Consider the following 16,313-nt stretch of genomic DNA (forward strand, 5'->3'; position numbering starts at 1 on the left):
ATCCTCTTTATCTTCAATTCCTATTTGTAAAATAACATATTCAAACGTTAGAAAGAAGAAAAAAGTCAAATGCCAAATAATTTATAAAACATTCATAATTTACATGTGACAAGATGTGATTTGAGAATGTGATAAATATGCTCTTTAAAAAAATATATAACACAGTATTGAATCAAGATTTAGTTTTCCCGATAGCTCTAGTAATGTTTCAATATTTTGGATCGCATCCAGTAAGCAATTGCTTTGATCTTTCAAATGTAAATAGCGTGTAGTGCGATATTCCGCAATGTTTAGATAAAACTTTTTAGTTCAAAATTTATATTCGAAGAGTAAACACCATAAGGCGTTACAACTATGTAACATGTGTGTACGAAAATTCAGTAAATTGAGATCGTCACTTCAATAGTGAAACTGACTGCTGTCAATTATTAAGTTATATGATATAAAGTATTGCATCTTAATGGTTCTCTGGAACTTGACACTTTATACAACGTTAATAGTAAAGCTGTCGGATGTTAATTATAAGCTCATGATATTAAGGCAACTCTTGAAATTGATACTTTACACAAATAGTATAATAAAACTTATTAAATTAATTATATTCAAATATTAACGTTTTACTTTGAAATTGACAGCTGTTATAAGTTCAAGATATTAGTTCCTAAAGTCTTCTCTTAAATTTGACATTTTGTATAATTTCAATATTAAAACTGACATATGTTAATTACTGAATCTACGATACGGTGTTAAGTTTAACCACCTGTTTGTGAAATTAACATTGCTGTATCGAATAACCAAAGTGGGTGTATGAAGTATAAATAAGAAATAGATAAAAAAGGTGAAATGCTTATTTCTTGCATGAGGTAATTATCGAGTTATGGCGTTTTGCGCTTATTAACAATTAATGGAAGTGCATTAGTTTAAGTGGACGATCGCATGTTCATCTATCTCCTTGCTTTTTTTCTTCCACTCCTAAGCACGTTAAATAATTGTTGTGCGCCAAAGCTCTAATTGAGTTCGTTTCCAAACGTCGTATTATCTTATAATCATCTAAACGTACTACAAATTCCAATAATTACGCGACTTTGCGCTCTCAAAACTTGATTGTCTTCTTACAATTTCGATTAGATATATCATAGGAATTATATAAAAGCATGAGTTTCAAATTTTTACTTTAGTTTCAAATTCATCTGATACCATAATAACCATGTACAGTGCAACCTCGCATAACGAGCACCTCGCGTAAAGAGCGTTTCGCTTAACGAGCAAAATAAATTGTAAGAAAAATTATTCGCAAAATGGAACACATTATCGTTATATTAATATATTAGTTTATATGTGGAAAATTGTTTCACTATACGAGTAAAAATTCGGAAATTTTGGAATGGATTATGCTTCTTAAGCGAGATTCCCTCTGTACATTTTATTTACATATATATATATATACTCCATTGTAATAATTTACTTTAAATTGGTACAAGTGTCAAAAGTACAAGGTGTTATTTGTCGAATTGCAAAAACTATATTATAATTTCTCTCTTTATCATCGTAGTCTAGTTTCAATGAAAATGGTTTTTTATTTTAAATTTTGTGGTCCTAATTCTACTCCTAATTGGTTCTTATTTGTATGTCGATAATAAATAAAATTAATTATATTAATTCTAAGATAACACTTGTTAAATGGTATGAATGGTTGCATAAAAGTCCGTTAAATATCGGATCGATTACCTGTGTAATGAGTCGTTAAATATCATTATTGGTTGAATAAACGTAAGTGAAAGTGATGTTTCAATGTAAAGATATAGTCAAAATAATATCCATTCATTCAATAATTAACATATGTTTATATCAAGAGATTTGATTTATGCATGTAGTTCCCGCCTTTACAAATTAATTAGTTCCGATCATTCTTATACAAATAAAGAATTTATATTACATAATTTTTAACTGATCATTAAAATACGAATTTAAAGGCATAACTTATAGAAACGTGTAATTTTCATATATGCTATCAACAATTATTAAAGTAAATAAGGAAATAGTACATAGATAACATTATTACATAGAATAACATTTAGGATGTAAATAAAAGGTTTCAAAACAGTCTTATTTTATACAATTTGAATAACATCCAGATGGTCTTACATGTACACAAAAAAAATCTTGCTTATTTGCATTTATAAAAATAGTACTTATCATATTTTATTCTACGCATATTGTTTAAACAAGGAATGATACTTACATTTTTTGATGATGGTAATTTATATGTTGAGTAGTACAATGTAGCAGATGTCCTACTGTTCAGCCAAAGAGCAGATGTTTTCCCGAAAAGAGTAATTTTCGTCTCGGTTCTGATATTTTTTTTGGGTTTGTTCTCCGCGTAATTTGCCGCACCTGACATGCTTACCATTTCTCTTCCTTAACGCCTGGACAAGTGGTTCGAGCCTATCGCCCTGTATGGGCGTTACAATTTATAACGCGTTTTGAAATCATTCACTTTCCAACAACAACAATCCAGTCCTATCGAATTGTATAACTGGATTGAGAAATGTTCGCAAACGTCTGGCATTTGAATTTATATACAACTTATTTTATATATATATGAGAGAAAACGTGAAAAATACACGGACGCACAAATTATGCAATTTGCATGTTGCGGAAAATGTCCGTTCACTTTGTTGCATTTTCAAAACTTCTAATTGAATGAATTATATAAAAATATACTTGCTCTTGATACGTTTCTTTTACACCTGAAGAGATTGCAGTATACATAATATTTACAACATATTTTATATGACGTTTTATACATAACATATTTATAACATTAACAACTTCTTTTTATAATTTTGTTTGTTTTCTATATAAAGCTTTAAATATCTATTGAGTTCAGACTATTAGTTGTAATACTTTTGTAATACAATATATAGTGAATCTTTACTAGGCCACTTCTTAACAAATGCAATAATTGCATCCCATAAACCTATGGAATAAATAAAATAATATCAATATCTAAAACTATATGAAATAATATGAACTCCAATATTATTAATCTATCTCTGAGTGGAGGACGAATATCAAACATTTTTCTTATAATTAATTCTTATAACAAAAAACACACCGCTCAAGGTGGGAAGAATATTGAGTTTTCGGACGAATATTGGAGTTTCATAGTGTTTGTTATCTGAGATCGAAAAATTAAAAAAACATTTTTTCAATTTTAGCATAATCTTTATGAAATTATTATTACGTAATAAGTAAACAGTGAATATATAATGAATATTTTTTGATGTTTTTTGAAAATTGTAAATTTTTTATAAAGTTTAATACTTTCTTGACATTAATAATATGTATTAGTTAATATTAATTGTAAATATTATTGGTTGTGTAATTAAAATTATCTGTTCTACAATAATTAACTATAAATTAAATAACTATTTTGTAGTTGAAGTATATGTAAAGAGTGTAACCTATATCGATAAAGAATACAAGTATTTGCAAGGAAATGCAGTAATTTTGCGTAGCTGTTTGGTGAACGTTACTTAACTGTTCCTGAATGCAAAATATTTAGTCTCGCATGGATATCTTTATGCGGTTATCGCCGGATTGCATTATATATAATTTATCGCGTTTATGCATAATTTGAATTGATGATTTCGGTTCGAGACTCGACCCGGAATTCCTTTACTCGCGCTCTCTCCTCCAGCCAATGTTGCTTATCCCAAATAAAGGAAGACGAGCCGAGGAAGATGAGAAGAGAATAAAGAAGTAAATAACTGAAGAAGACAGAAAATTTACGTTTCATGGTAATTTGAGAGCGCAAATGGACTATCGCTCAGTGATCTTCTACAGTGATCTTGTTAGAACAATAAATCAGTGAGAAGCTTCGAAGGCTACCACTACTCGGCTCATCTTCCTCCTTCTGTTCGTTTTGTTGTCGTTGATGCCGCTGTTGCTGTTGTTGTCGTTTGTTGGTTTCTTCTCCTTCATCTTCAACCGCCTCGTATTCTTCCTTCTCTCAGTAAGAAGCACACATCTACACATGCGACCTTGCAAAACGGTTACTGACCCTCTTCGCTTCTCGCTTCAATTCTGCCACCGGCATTAATTATATTTTATATGCGAGTGGGCAAAAAATAATCATCCAATCGACGATTCTTATAACAATTTATGTTCGCACTTCAATCCATGTTTGGGGGTTCTCTAAATTACTACAAACATTTATTTACTCATCGTCGAGGTTACAATTTCATTCAAATTCTATTCAGCACTAGCGGATACAAGGATCAACAGATTTGCTAAACCGGATGTACATTCTTCTCGCAGAGTAATTGTTTAATTTAATTAAATTCAAACTCACACACGTTCCAATTGTATTCAATTTTTATGTGGTGGTAATTCGTAAACGATTTGTATATGTTGAACTCGATATGTTAATTCGGGTTAATGCTAGGTATGGTAAAACTGGGTATGACCATATGACCACTAACAAAACAATAATATATATTATACATTAAATTATATAAATAACAAAAAACACCAAAATATAAATTATTACCAAAAGAAACATATTTTCATTCAAATTATTCAAGAATCTTTGTTGTTAATACACCTAATATAAATAATTGGCGTATTTATTGGTCATTTTTGCAGTCCCTATTATTAATACTATAAAAAAGTTTCTTGTCATTTTTTTCTAGGACAAATTTCATTTCCAGTTTTTTTAATCCTGGAACATTATTTTCTTTCTTTACTTCTTCGATGACAAGAATTTTCATTCTTAGTTATTTTAGAATCGATTCAATCTGAAGTATCTGCTATGGCAATAAGCACTAACATTACATGAATTCTAAGTTCAAGTATGTTTATAGGCATGCAAGCATTCGTACTTTTAAGAACCATGGGATATACTTGCATCCCTCTTGTGCACTGTAGGGTTAAATAGTTCGAATTGTTTTACCATAACAAAATATGTATTAAGTATTGTATTTGTATTGTATTAAGAATATGTTACTATTTATTCTAAAACAATACAGTTAAAGTTTTTTAAACAATTTCCATTAATCTTAATTGTCTGTATTAATCTTTAGAGTCAGTTATTTAATTACATACTTAAAATAAACTTTAGGTGATTGGTAGGTTATTATAGAATATTTATAATACATGTTTTTGTTTATCAAGTTCTTAAGATTGTAAACCGGTCTATACAGTTTGTTTTGTAGCCGAGAATGCATTAGAAAAGTAAAAGTTAAAAGATTATTACTATGCTTAATGAACCGTTATCGGTATATTTTTGCAACTTACATTTTACTTATTGCCAATATATGATAATAAAATATAATAATATATTTCTCTTCTGTTATCTAAGGACTAACTATAATGTTAGTATTCTAAAAGACACATGATTTGTTTTAGTAAGAAGATACGTTTTTTTACATTGTTTAGGATAATGTCCAGTTAACTTATTTAAAGTAAAATAGGGTTTTAAAAAAAAATTGCAAGATAATTGAAATTCTAGAGGAGAATTGAGAAAAATTAAAAGTAAAATGAGCAAAGTGAAAGTTATATGCTCTAATTACTCATATGGCAATAAATCATGTAATTATTGCGAACTTACTAATTAAATAATTTTCCAATAAGTGAATACAAAATCGAATAAACTGATTAGAAATTATTGAGAGATTATTTACAAAATCAGAGCAGTCAAATAATAAAAAAACATGTTAATTTAACAACAACAATATTGATTTTTTTAGTCATAAATGTCTGGGATATTTTTTTTAAATATAAAAAAATTATTGGAGATTAACTCTTGTCAATGTCAATTTTATTTTTTGTGTGTTTTTTACACAAAACAGATGAAGATTAATTCTATGTTATGGATGTAATTAGCACACATTTTCTGAGATTATTACTAAAGTTCACGGATTAAAAAAGGAAATACAGGAATTTACTCTTAATGCTGAAATATTCATAAAATGTAAGTCTTAATGAAATAAATTAACATATTCATATTAAACTAATTAATGTAACTGGAGCGATAATCTATCATTATTTATGAGATTCGTGAATGATTGCTTCTTTTGAATTATGTAAATATAACTAAAATTTCTTGTTTCTGTTGCTTCTAGAGTGTTTAAATTGGATTAACGCATTTTGTGATGGTGTAATCTTATTTATGGATTTAATATAATCACTACCTGAGATGATTGCATTTATAATCGTATCCTATAAGATTATAGTTTAATCCGAATGGTAAATTAAGACTGTCGAAATTGATGCATAATTTAATTTAACTTAAATTAAATTAGGGCAACATTATTGAAACGTGTGATTAGAGAAAATTATGCGATGGCGTTACGAAAAAGGCGAGATTTGCATTAGACAGTCAAGGAAACGCCTCAAGTGTGTCATGAAAATATAATTACTTTATTAGTTTCATAATGCTCTGAATAAAAATGAAATTGATATTTTTGATTATTAGACTTAATAAGTGTAATTTAGGCTCAATCTAGTTTTTCAATTTGGAATTATAAAATTATATTTTGTAGATTAATATAAATTTCCAATCAAAATAATTGTAAATATAGTTTATTTGACATATTTTTATATTTCTAATCATGAAAAATTGGATTTGTAAATTGATATTTTGAGAGTTTTAACAATTCTTATTTATGCGAAGAAATAATTATTTTTAATTCAAACTTATTTAGACCTCCAATCTAAATAAGTTTGATTTGGGCAATCTATATTTTCAATTACGTTCCTGAAACTTTGTTTCATCATCAAAGTTCGAAATTTAATTACTTGTTAATATATTTTTGAAGTGTATGCATAATCAATTGTAATTATTAAAGTTCCAAATTTAATTAATTATGGGCTTCATATATAGGATATCCCAGCAAGTTCATAAAATCTTAATAAAATACATTTTTATTGAAAATTTTGATTTAATCGTAAAGGAGACATGTGAGAGTTATTTATGAAATAACACATCTATGGCCTCCTCGGATTTGCTTGCACAACAACAACACTTGCCACACGTTACGTAAAACAATTATTACAGGAAACAATCCCTGGTCGACCAGAATTGTCTGCCCAAATTGGGCGATTTGACGCCTTTGATGTTTTTTCTTTGGGTTTTTTAAAGTTTAACAAGTTCATCAAGCCCACGACCACTTAGCATTGATGGAGGAGATTAAACGCAAATTTTGTCAAATGAAGGCAATTGTCGAGCAAAGCCGAGCAGGATATTTATCAGATCTGTTGTTTCATATATAATTCCCACATATCTACTTTACGATTCAATCAAAATTTAGATATTTTATCAAAAAAAGTGTGTGTGTTGGGACACCATATATAAGTTTATTTATGCATGATTTTATGTTCTTACTAAGGTTTAACATTTCTGATTTTTAAGTATCAGCACTAAATTTTGAAATTAAATTAGATTGAAAAAACAATATTTATAAATCAAATATTTCAATGTTATAGTAATATTTGATAATAAATTAGATATTATATTATTAATTAGAACAATTACCATGTCTAGAAAGTGTAAATATGTGTGGATCCTAAGTCAAAAACCTCTAAAATGAATAAGAATAATTAAAACCAACAGAATCAGCATTTTCACACTTCCTGAAGACAATTAATCCATCGCAACTTTCTATTTGATGTGTGAATCGATGAATCTCGTACATACGTACGTTCCTATTTTTTTTTCTTCTTCTACCGTTGTTTATACGTAAATCCTTAAGAGATTTGTGGAAAGTAGGATTTATGTGGAAGAGAGGCTTTAGAGAAATTAATATCCGCTACTTCAGTGCACGTTCGGACGCAAGGATTCAGGTTAATTGTTTGCTAAATATGCGCGCATGAATTTATCCGCAAAACGACTTTAATAAATGCATTCAGCTGGCTCCACCAGCTGGACCACTTCTTCAAGCTCGCATCTTCGAAAATAAACAGAAATCTCCGCTTTTCCTTCAAGATTTATCAACAAAAAAGCTTCGCGAATGCAAACACTCTAATTGACGTCGAACCGGGAGTGAAACAAAAAAGAAATCCTCGTTGGGTGTTCGTATTTCCCGGTTTTGGTACGCGATCCTTCAAGAAGATGCTGCTTATGCAAATTAAACGCCTTTATAAGTACCCAATGTCCTATGGAGTAGTCTCAACTTGACAATTTCTATCCGTGTTCCGAGCACGTTTCGTGAGATTTGCATATATGGCTTTTACATTCTTCAACAGATCCTCGTGGGACGACAATATTTACTTAGCCATGAAGATGATTGTGGTTTAAACAAAAAAATATCTGCGGAGGAACTTTCCAATTATAGTGATGCTATTCTGTTAAAATATTTTTTTAAACAATTTAATTTGCATTGAATACATCTTAAATAATCACAAACTAATTTTAAGTAAATGTATTTAACAACTTGCACTAGCTCTTGTGATGATATGAATACACTTAACATTTAATACAATAATAATAAAACTCATACATAATCATTTGACAAATAATATATTAATTATATATGTTTAAGATGTCAAGTATATAAATATGTGTTGTAATTTTATTTACTTTTGAATACACCTGATAATGAGGAACTAATTTGAAATAACATTTGGAAAATTTGACAAATACTTGTGGTGAATTTACTGTACTGCAATTTAATTTACTGTTGAATAGATTTTATATATATGAAAATATTTGATAAATTTCACAAGTACTTGTAATGTGATAAAATACTAAAATTTTATTGAAATAATTGTAAAGTAATTTCAAATCTATTCACTTGACAAATAACAAATATCAATTACATATATTTGAGAACTTATACATTTATTAAAATAATCATAAAATTATTTAAAATATCTACACACAACGTAGCACTTGTCAAATAGCATATCAATTACATATGTTTTATAACTTGCACAAGTACTAGTGGAGATGAATACACTTAATATTTATCAAAATAATCGTAAACTAATTTAAAATCTATGCACATCACAACACTTGCCAGATATTATATCAATTACTTATATTTGGTTACTTGTACAAGAACTTGTGCTGAGATTAATACATTTAACATTTATTAAATTTACTTTAAACTACTTTAAATACATGACATGGCACTTGACAAATGGTATATCAATTATATGTGTTTGGTAACTTGTACAATTACTTGATCGTAAATGATTATAAAGTAATGTAAAATATCTATATACAATGCAACGTGGAATTTCACAAATAACACATTTCATATATTTGGCAACTTAGAAAAGCATTTTCAATTTAGTCAAATTAGCGATTTCTTATTATCTATATTCTTTTATCATTATTAATTTCTATTATTAAACAGTTTTTCGAACAGAACAAAATCTAAATGTACAAATGTTAATTATCAACTGAATTAATTTAAGATATAAAGCTTGTGACTTTGAAACAAGTTATTTTATCCATCTTAAATTGTCTGAAAGGATCAAATTAAGATAATACATCTAGCTTATTATGGAGGTAAGGTGCGCCTAGGAATGCAAAATCCGTTTTTCATTTCTCTTTCTGGTCAATTATTTATTTGCCACGAAACGACCAACGCAATTTCAACAGTTAAGAAAACAATTAAAGGGCCGCTCCTCTCTGGAAAAGTGTCGATAAATTAATAAATCACAAACGCATCGGTCAATTACCAATTGGAAATTATTAATAGCGCGGGAATTTCGAATGCCGCCTTCTTCCTCGTATTCATATCTTCTTTTTATTTTTCATTCGCGAAACGAGCGCGCAATTTACGATTTGTTTTGAGCTCGAATGATTTACAGTGCAGTAAGTTTGGCACCAGCTGAAACAGCCGCATTTTCAGCCAATTAATCTCACATTGAATTAAATTATAATTGAGGAAATTCTGCGGAATAATCTAAGTTTAGATCCAGAGAGAGAGTGGGGTGACTCAGAGCGGTTCAAAGGATCCATTTCCAAATCTGAACAATATCTTGATGCATTTCTTTCGTTTGGCAGTCACAGCTCCTGTGTTTTCATCCCAATGCCAATGCCAAAATGTTATTTATTGTTGGTTTCCTTTAATTTAAGCATCAGTTTATTTTTCTTTTTGTGAACTTGAAACTTCAGTAAAGTGGATTTATTTTGATCTATTGGTGGGTTTTCAACATGGGATGACTCATGAAAATCACGAGCACTTTCAAAGTTCGTTTACGCAATTGCTGCCAACTAAGAAATATTTATTTACATCGTTTTAATTATATAAATTGTATTTAAAGCAAGAGCGATTATTTATATGTTATATTTTTTACATATAATAATGTGTTATGCAAATCAACTGCTCATAATCATAAGTAGTAATTATTTTAGGGAACTTTTGTATTGGCAAATACAACTTAAATATCATAGTTAACGTAAGTAAATTTTAAATAACTTTACTTACGTACGAGTTTTGCGCACATCTTATACTTATTATGCATTGATTCTATATAAAACAGTCTAATTAAAATTTTATTAGTTATCATTGCGATATAAAAACAAGGAAATTTAAACGTCCATCTTGAGAATGCTACTTTTCCTGTTTCCTATAAATGATTTTTGATTAATTTATAATAACCGTAATGAACTGTGAGATACAAAATAAAAAAATGTTATTTGAATTGAAGTTTGAAAGAAGCGCTCACGATCGAACATGTTTTTTTTTCGTTGTTTTCATTTGAAATTCGAATGTGCATTTATATAAAAATCAATCTTGTTTGACACGCTTTTTCTGGTCATCAATCATGACATTAAAAACTGGTTCTTTTGATGTAGTTTCAACCATTTAATTGGACCCTTGTTAAAGGTGTCTGTTTCATTCATATTTAACATTGTTTAACTAGTGATAAATTATGTAAAAAAAAACCATTCGTGTTCATTTATATTTTCGAAAGTTTTGTTTATTGCTCAAATATTATAATTATAAAAAACCATTATAAAATTGGGTTAAGGGATGAACATATGTTTTTCTAGATCACAAACCAATTGAGTTTAATTTGAATATGGAAGTTTCGATCTAGATTTACGTTTATACAAATTGGAATGTTTCACACAGATTTAGTGTCTTAACATAGTTTAGGAATGTGGAACAAGTATAATTGTCATTATTAATTATTTCCCGAAGTCCAGATGGAGTTCGAGAAATCGCGCGATAATAAATCAACGTTTAATGATCTAAATTTGAATATTGCAAAATAAAACTCGTTTTGACGTATTTATGGATCACGATTTTTGGCATATTTTTAATGTTTTACTTATGAACTTTCAACATCCGGATGTGGTTTATCTGAGATATTTACGCATTTTTTATTTCAATTTCATTGGTTTTTCATCAAAATATAAATTATTTAAGATTTTCATTATGTATGTAACATTTGTGTACAAATCTTAGTTTAATATTTTATTAGCTTTAAAGTAGGACCATATTCATGAACAGTCGACAATTTCAAACTTGTAACAATTTCTCGTGCTTTTATTTGGCGGTTTGATTCAAGCTTTACCTTTATTTTGTCTTCATATGCTTCAACTTGTAATCCAGTATGTGATGCATTTTTATTATTGAAATTATCAGTAACAAATAAATATGCAGCACAGACAACAGTCTTTAGTATTTCTTAATTCATTGTTAAATCAAGTGTACAAAATCAACGTACTTTATTTTTGACACAAAACTTATATTTACTATATATTCGTATGAGTTGAAAATACAACTATGGAAAAAAATGAAATAAATTTCCGAATAACCTAATAAATATTTGTAAATATAAATTTATTACCACTATATTAATCCAACATAAATATTTCACTTACGCACTTTTAATATCCGTACCTGGTTTATTTGCGTTAATAATCATGAGATATTTGCGCATTTTCGAATTCCAATTCAATTTATTTGCATGTGAAAGACGCAGTGCAGTTTCCTTTACCAATCCATAAATTAGAAAACCGCAGCTTTCCATCTGAATGGCATCTCCTGTTTATGAATTTCTGTCCTCGGGCGTCATATACGTTAATTATTGATAATAAATGGAATGTACGATTCCGTGTTTTCTTTTCGCATGTCCTCTTCCGAAACCAACAGTTGCTGTATGTTAAACCGCGTAAAGAAATGGAATAAAATGAATCGAATGTGCGAGTGTCCATAAGGACGTAACGGTTTCCTTATAATCTGGAATCGTTAAATACAGCTGCTTCCCATTCGTTGGAAGACTTAAAGAATTTTAACTTGCTAACATTACGTGTCCATTAGACTTGTAGTGAAGTAAAATTGAAAGAAATAACCAAGCTAATCGTTCGAAAGTATTAGATTACTTTCATTTTTAATTCAATTATACACAGTTAATTAATAGAGTATTTTCACTATTTTTATGATTTTAGTTAAGCAAAATAAATTATAAAAAAAATAGTGCACAAAATTATTTTTGTACATAATTGATCGTTTTTTATGAAAGCGAATTCCCGCACTATGTGAATTCATTTATAACTTGTAAAATATTTTACAGTTGGTAATAGTGTGAAATATCTCTAAGTTAGAAAGTGTGGTTTATTTAGTTGTTATTTTGATTTGAACCTAAATATTTAAATTTGATATTATTTTTATAATATTAAAAAAAACTTATTAAAATTGTGTTTTTGTTTGTTTTTTTTTGCATTTCATATGATATTTCCTTAGTTTTTTTTTATAAAAGGTTTTATATTGTGTATAAGGTTTAATTTTAAAATGATACTAAAAGTCGAAAATACATCAGCCTTTTATATGAAATTAAAAAGAACACACAACCTAAGAGAAACTTTGCACTAGGAAGATCTTAGTAAAGAAAACGTAATTTTCTCGTTGTTTCATTTATCTTATTGCACAAACTTTCACTGAGTATATGGGAATAATAAAAAAATACGTAATTTCTTTGTAAACATTTTACACATTTTAAAGCTTTATCATTTTCACATGTTGTAAATTGGAAAGTATAGAAAATAATTCACGTATTTTTTTGTTTATTAGTTTCCTTGTTATTATATTTTGCTTTATTATGTATATTATTTACATTGCATAATTTAATTTAGAATAAAATTATTACTATACTGTTTAATTTATTGATTGCATTTTCAAATATGCTCAAATTTTAGTATTAGTAATTTAAAGTAATAAGTAAGTAATTAAAAGTATCAATCACATTACAAACTTTATTTGCTTATTGATTTCGTAGTAATAAATTTTGATTATTATGTAAATATTTTATATAATTAGTATTTAATACAGCTTTAATTTTTAATTCAACAATAGTTTTTTTACATCATGTTATTAACATCATTTTTTAGACGTAACAGTATGAAAGAGAAAGTGTTAATTTTGGATTTATTTTTACCAAGAAACATACTTAGTACCAGATTGTCACTTAGATATCTTTGGTTGTTAACTATTTTTCATCAGGTTCTAAATCTTCCACTGAAAACCCATCATTCATCAGAACATCTGGTAATTTTGTTGGTTGGTCTGAAATAGAAATATTTGTATGTTAAATGGGACTTAGAATTGCGAACTTCGTTATATTGAAGCTTCGTTGTTGTTAATTAACTGAGGTATTAATGTATTCATATGTAGTTATATAAATGTATTCTTTAGATGTTAATTATTTTAAATGTACTGTTAGTTAAAGTTATTTCAAATGTATTAGGTCTATCTAAATTGTAATTTCTGAAAATAATCTATTATTGATTGTTAGTCATACATACATACATTGTACAAATTTAGTATTTAGATGTTGATTGAGCAAACCCAAGGAAATAGGTTCGATGCAAATTACAATATCTGAAAATAGCTACATTTGACACGGTGTCGGCGTGTTTCTTGTTTTAGCGAAACGCGTTCTAAATTTAACCGGATTTTCCGTAAATTTAGCCTCTCGGTTTATGCAGGGAATGTTGCAACTGTAATCAAACGAAACGCCGCGTGTTTTATGATTCTCTCTGTATGCGTATGCTTGTAAGTATACATTTGTATATTGAAACTGTCGATTTTTATTTGATCCTCTGTAATGCCGTCTTTTCAAACTTCGACCCGTATTTTGCGTATACCAAAAATACATCGGATGCATTTGTTTAGACAAATTTCAATTTGCGGTGCATCTCGATATTGGATCAATCGTCGAGCAGTTAGATCTGTGAAAAATGTAAATATTTGCATCATCCGTTCAGCGATGTGGATTTCCTCTGCTCTCTCTTCTCGCCTCTTTCATCTGCTTTCATCGGTAGAACGGGACACCCACAAAGGGACAGAAGACATTTATGCTGTATTTATAGACTCGGGCACAAACATTCCGTTCGGTCATCAGTCGACATGAATACCAAACGGCAGACCGCAAATTTATTTTCTAAATATCTAGCATATTTAATATCGAATAGTTATCCGTTTCGTTACGGTTCGATTACACACAAATGGTCAATAGTAGTAGACAGGTATACAAGAACCTGTCTACTACTTGTTTTTACTTGATTGTTTTAAGCAATCTTGCTTAAATAATATAATTTTCAATACGTATGTTAACTTATAACTATAGTTTAGGTATGCATTATGTGTCTGTAATGGTAATTATTTTTCATGTCGATTAACCTATAAGGAATTCCAATTAAAATAGATATGAATTTAAGCAATTAAGAACAGAACAGTAATTTTAATTATAATCTATAAACTATAATATACATATACTGAGGTTAATTACACTACATATTTTATTATTCATTAAGTAAATAATAAATGTAAGTTCATTATGAACAAAAAAAATCTAAACCAAATAACAAAGTTTATAAAGAAACCAATAATAAAATATAAATAACTTTTCGTTATATGGAAATAACAGATTGATAATTCTATGGATTTCTTTAATTTCATAATTACAGCACGTGTTGCCCTAAACGAAACAGCGTAATCGAAGTTAAATTTAATGTGAATATAAAAATTTAGAAGTTTTTTAGCCTTCAAGTAGATCACTTTATATTGAAACGAGGTAGCATTAAATGAAGTATTGCTATACACAGTTTGATGCCACTTGTATATTGTAGTTGGAACACATGATATTTGTGTTTCTTGTGTGTATAAAGCAGAATATTTGTTAGAAGATTTCATAATTGCAACGATGTATACAAAAACTATTGAAAATACATCTTCCGAAGTGGTATTTGCATTTGAATAATTTGTAGTATACCTCTAAAGCAATGTTAGAAGATAAGACAATTTGTAGTGGATGCTAAGAAGAGAATACGTTACAGTAACTTCGGTGGAATGTAAAAGAGAGAGGATCAGATGGAGACGAGCGAGGAAAAAGTAACGCGTTTGAGTGACCGATCAAGTGGAAAGCTTTTAGTGGCGGAATAACCAAAGCCGCTGCCGTCCATACGAACTTGATATGATAATTTGCGGTGCGCTCCTCGATCCTGAGACTCTTCGGCTCATCTATGTAGTTGGTGTTGTGTGTGCCTCCTGTGGAAGAGAGACGAGAGGTCCAACATTAGCACGATGACGGTGCGAATTAGTCTTGCGAGCTTCCGAAGAAAGATTCTAATTAAATAAATTATAATAATGATGAGCGAAGCTCTTCAATGCTACGAAGGCTCTTCGTTCTCTCCTCTTTCGAAGCAGCCCTCTCTTCTTACAACGAACTTCGTGCATGGCCATTGTATTGAAATGTTAGAGGAGAACGTGAGAAAAAAGTCATGTGCGCAAAACGTATTTTGCATGTCTTCGACCACGCCAGATTGGTTACACACACCACATCCACATTGACGACCATCTTATCCTTCTGTTACACCTCTCTTGGTTAATTATGCTCCACGCAATTTCGCAGAATCATTCTCCCGACGCTATTAATTAGTATTGAATGTGCGACGACGTTCTAATTAAGAAATATATAAAATCAATTTCCCATGACAGAAATTGAAAGTTATAAACTAGTTTATACATTATTTTTCACATTGGTATTGTTGCAATTTGCTGGTGAGAAAATATACTTAATGTTGATATCCCAATTAGCACAATTAATTAATTTGTCAAAGTAGACGAGTAACTACATACTTTATGTTGGTACACTTGCAAATACAGAAAACTATTTTGACAAACATACATATCAACATTGTTATATGTAATTCAGTATTCAATTTCCAATGATTATTATGTAATTATTATTTAAAAAAAAATAATCACATGGTTTGCACTTAAAGATAAGTGATATATAAGTAACAATTAACAAATATACAAATAAATCATTTTAATTTTTCAATT

At 28.8% G+C, this 16,313-nt stretch overlaps 1 protein-coding gene across 1 annotated transcript in view; it reads left to right on the forward strand.

The window, feature by feature from the left end:
• The window catches only part of LOC108563386, a 37,443-nt gene that overhangs the window by 20,487 nt on the left and 643 nt on the right, over positions 1-16,313 (forward strand). The gene's annotated exons all lie outside the window — the stretch shown is intronic.

The sequence above is a fragment of the Nicrophorus vespilloides genome, unplaced genomic scaffold, assembly GCF_001412225.1.
Source record: "Nicrophorus vespilloides isolate i.1.1-1 unplaced genomic scaffold, Nicve_v1.0, whole genome shotgun sequence".
NCBI classification, from domain to species: domain Eukaryota; kingdom Metazoa; phylum Arthropoda; class Insecta; order Coleoptera; family Silphidae; genus Nicrophorus; species Nicrophorus vespilloides.